Genomic DNA, 4,409 nt, shown 5'->3' with positions numbered 1-4,409 from the left:
CGTGTGGCATGACTTCATATCCCGTGCGCAAATACGTCACAGGATCATGTAGGGTCCGCAATAGCTTCGCAAAAGTTTCTTGCTATGTCCTCGTCGGCGTATGGGAGTCCAAATCAAAACACGGTCGCAGTACTGGTACTCGAAGTAGCGTCGTCGAAGATTGTAGTTTTGGCTTTCGGTGCTACGCTGGTTCTTCATACGTAGGCGGGAGAGCTGTAGTACTCCTTCGGCGAGCTAGAGATAGGCGGCGACTTCCAGATACACTTTGTCGGTGATGTGCGGCAGCATGGCGTCGAGAGTCGTCGTTGGGTTCCTGCCATAAACCAGCTTGAACGGCGCGATCTGCGTTATTTCTTGCACCGCCATGGTGTATTGACGTTGGAAAGGGTCCTAACAAATTCATCCCACTTTGATGAAATGGTCGGCAAGGACGCTCCATCGGCTTTAGGAAGTCTCCTGGTCTTGTCGATGGTCTCTTGCGTCGCTGGAAGTCACGGCTTATCTTTCGTAGTGGCTGACGTGAGTGGTCAGGCGCCACCAGTAGTACTTGTCTTCTATTCTTGCGACCGTAAGGGAAAGCCCAAAGTGCCCGGCTCGCTGATCGTCGGGCAGGGCGTGTAAGACTTCCGGCCGGAGGGCTGTTGGTACAACGAGAAGGTAGTTTGCGTGGGCTGGGGTGAAGTTCTTTTAACGAGGAGGTCGTTTCACAAGCGAAACGTAGACAATCCACGACGAAATACCCTAAGGACAACGTCGGTATTGCCTTCTAAATGCTCCACAAGGCTTCGTAACTCCGAATTTGCTTGTTGCTCTTCGGCGGTGTTGTCTGCATGCGCTGCTCCTAGGAAGGCGTCGTTGTCAAGTTCGCCTTGCGCTGGCGGGTCAGTAGGGGCGCGCGAAAGGCAGTCGGCGTCCGAATGCTTTCTCCTGGACTTACGCAGCACGGTGACGCCAAATTTCTCGAGTCTGAGACTCCATCGCACTAGTTGACCTGATGGATCCTTTAAGTTTTCCAGCGAACGCAAGGCGTGGTGGTCGCTTTTCGCTCTTTGAAGCGCCTGCGTATATGGAAAGCCGAAATTTCGCCGCAGCCCAAATGATCACAAGGCACTCTCTCTCTGTCGTACAATAATTCGCTTGTGCTTTTGCCACTGAATGGCTAGCGTAAGCTATTATGCTTGCAACTCCGCGTTTTCTATGAGCTAGCACGGCACTGAGGCCTACGCTACTTGCGTCGGTGTTGATTTCCATCTCGGCGTCTTCATCGAAGTGTCGAAGCATCGGTGGCGAGTGCAGCCATGGCTACAGTTCCTAGAAGGCGTCTTCATGCAAAGTTTTTCGGATACGGACTCACGTACCGGCCCCAGGTTTGGTGAATGTGTGGTCGGCGCTACGGCGAGAGGTAGCGGCCTGGTGACGGCGAATGGGATGGTTGTCGGGGGCTCCACTGTGTGGCGGCGAGGTAGTGGGTGATATCGGGAGGGCGTTCACCTTGCTGAGGGCGTGGAGCGTTGAGTGTGAACCCTCGTAATCCTATTTAACGGTATGGGCACCAGCGGTTGATATGGCCCTCTTCTCCGCAGTGATAGCAAAGTGGACGGCGGTCGGGGGTGCGCCAGGCGTCGGTATTTCTTAGAACGCTGCGCTGAGCCACAGTTGGGCTTTCTGGCAGCGGCGACAGGGGAAGACGGAATTGCAGCGCTGCGGGTTCCTGGCGTCGACGCGGAGGGCCCTGGCGCGGGAAACGGTGGCTTGTGTCACCGCGTTCGGCTGGAGTTGCGGCGACTGCGGCTGCACCTGAGGAACTTCCAGTGATCGCTGTAGTTCATCCGGGACCCCCTCAGTGTCCAAGGCCACCTGTGGTTGCGGCGAAGGCAAGACCTTGCGCAGTTCTCCGCGCGCAATGGTCCTGATGGTCTCTTGGGGGTCATCGGAGCCCAGTGCTTGGATGGCGTCCTTCGACATCGTGAGCACTTGGCCGTTATAGTTTCACGTAGTAGTGACGGTGAAGAAAGTAGCAAAAATAGGGAAAGACGAAACTAGCGCTTTATTGGGCAAACCTGCGCCCTTAAAATAGGTTAGACTTAAAGAACGGCGACAGCGGCGAGCACAGTCGGCGGTCGTCGAAAATCTGCTAAGCGAGTCAAATGCGCCGGCTTTTATACAGCAGTCATCGAAGGTTTCAGACCAGTCGCTGGTGCCCGCGTGTCTTCCAGAAAGTTCTACGCCATTCGCGTCTCGCATATATGAAATCAGTTTATACAAGGTTCAACGAGAACAGACAGTGGATAGAACCATCGATAACATTCGAGAAACTTCCGATACATGCTGGTGCGTCCTGCACTACGCGATTACATTCGTTAGGTGGTGACAGGATAGGACAGGATACACTTTATTGTTCTAATCTACAGAGTCATTCAGCAGTCAGACCGAGTGCTTCGATCTACTTGTCGATGGTGACTCCCGTCTTGCAGGGTTGGCGCCCATATTCCAGGGCACCACTGGGCGTGGCTGCTCGTCGGGCATGGTGCACCAGCCCCCGTTGGAGGATGGGTTGCCGCTGGAGAGCACACTCTCCCGCCGCTCCGCACTCGGATTTTCTATGTTGTGGAATGTTTTGCTTTTGCTGCATTCCCACGTGATATGATGAAGGGTGGGGTTTGCACCACACCATGGGCATATGTCCGTGTATTGGTTTGGGAACATTATGCTTAGTATGTGTAGATTTTGGAAGGGTCCTGTTTGCAGCTTCCGCCAGCAAACTGCCTCTAAAAGTGGTCATCCGGAAAAGATAAAGAAGTGCACGTGTCAATGCCCCCTCTCAAAAAGCATCGTCCCGATGCTGCAAATAGAAGAACGAAAAACAAAAAGGACGCTTATTACACAAAAGTAATGAAGCAACAAAGAAGCAAAGTCGAAAGTAACACAATCCAAAAAGAACGAAAGTACAAAGTCCAGCTATGCAAAGTCCCAAAGATTGTTAGCGTTGGTGAATGGCTTCAGCCGCACAACATGGACTACTTCAGGTCGGGAGTGGCGCTGCTGTGATAGCGAAATGCCATCTCGCACGACCTCATAGTCGAGTGCGCCAATGCACCGCATTGTCTTGTAGGGTCCGAAGTAGCGGCGTAATAGTTTCTCACGGAGGTCTCGTCGACCTGTCGTGGACCAAACCCAAACACGATCGCCGGACTGGTATTCCATGTAGCGTCGTCAAAGATTGTGGTGGGGGCTGACCGTCCTCTGCTTGTTCTTGATGCTCAGGCGGGCGAGCTGTCGGGATTCTTCGGCGCCCTGGAGATAGGTGACGACGTCGTCGGGTTCTTTCCGTAAACGAGCTTGAACGGTGTGGTCTGTGTTGTTTCTTGCACTGCCGTGTTGTAAGCAAAGGTCACGTAAGGCAGGACGGCATCCCATGCCTTGTGTATGACATCGACGTACATTGCGAACATGTCGGCGAGAGTCTTGTTTAGCCGCTCCGTAAGACCATTCGTCTGCGGGTGGTAGGCAGTTGTCCTTCTGGGGCTTGTCCGGCTGTATTGCAGAATGGCTTGGGTGAGCTCTGCTGTAAAGGCAGTTCCTTTGTCGGTGATGAGGACTTCTGGGGCATTATGTCGCAGCAGGATGTTCGCAACAAAGGATTGCATCACTTCTGCGGCACTACCTTTCAGTAGAGCTTAAGTTTGAGCGAAGGGGGTGCGGTAGTCTGTCGTCATGACGATCCACTTGTTTCCAGATGTTGATGTCGCAAAGCGTCCCAACAAATCCATCCCGATCTGCTGAAATGGTCGGCAAGGTGACTCGATCGGCTGTAGTAATCCCGCTGGCCTCATTGGCGATCTCTTGCGTCGTTGGCAGTCACGGCAAGTCCTGACGTAAATGGCGACATCGGCGGTTAGGCGCGGCCAGTAATACTTCTATTATATTCCTGCAAGCGTACGGGAACTCCTGAGGTGCCCAGCTGTTTGATCGTCGTACAAGGCGTGCAGGGATTCTGCCTGGAGTGCTGCACAACGAGGAGGTAGTTTTCACGGGCTGGGGAAAAGGTCTTCTTCAGCAGGACTTCATTTCACACGAAAGACGAAGACAACTTGCGCCTAAATGTCCTTGGGACAAAGTCGGTCTTGCCTTCCAAGAACTCAGCAAGGCTCTTTAGCTTGGGGTCCGCTCTATGCTGCTCAGCAACCGTTTGCACTCATTGTTGCTAAAAAGGCGTCGTCGTCTTGGTCATCGATGGGCGGCGGGTTCATGGCAGCGCGACAGGCAGTCGGCATCTGAGTGTTTTCATCCGGACGTGTAAATTGCAGTGATGTATTACTGGCCGCGCCTGACCACCGAGGTCGCACGTTACATCACTAACGTCGCCAAGAACCAGCGAGCTAGCCATTGGCTGCAAGGACTGCTACCGG

The sequence above is a fragment of the Dermacentor albipictus genome, chromosome 9 (genome assembly GCF_038994185.2).
Source record: "Dermacentor albipictus isolate Rhodes 1998 colony chromosome 9, USDA_Dalb.pri_finalv2, whole genome shotgun sequence".
Classification (NCBI taxonomy): Eukaryota; Metazoa; Arthropoda; class Arachnida; order Ixodida; family Ixodidae; genus Dermacentor; species Dermacentor albipictus.
This window is presented reverse-complemented; position numbering follows the sequence as displayed.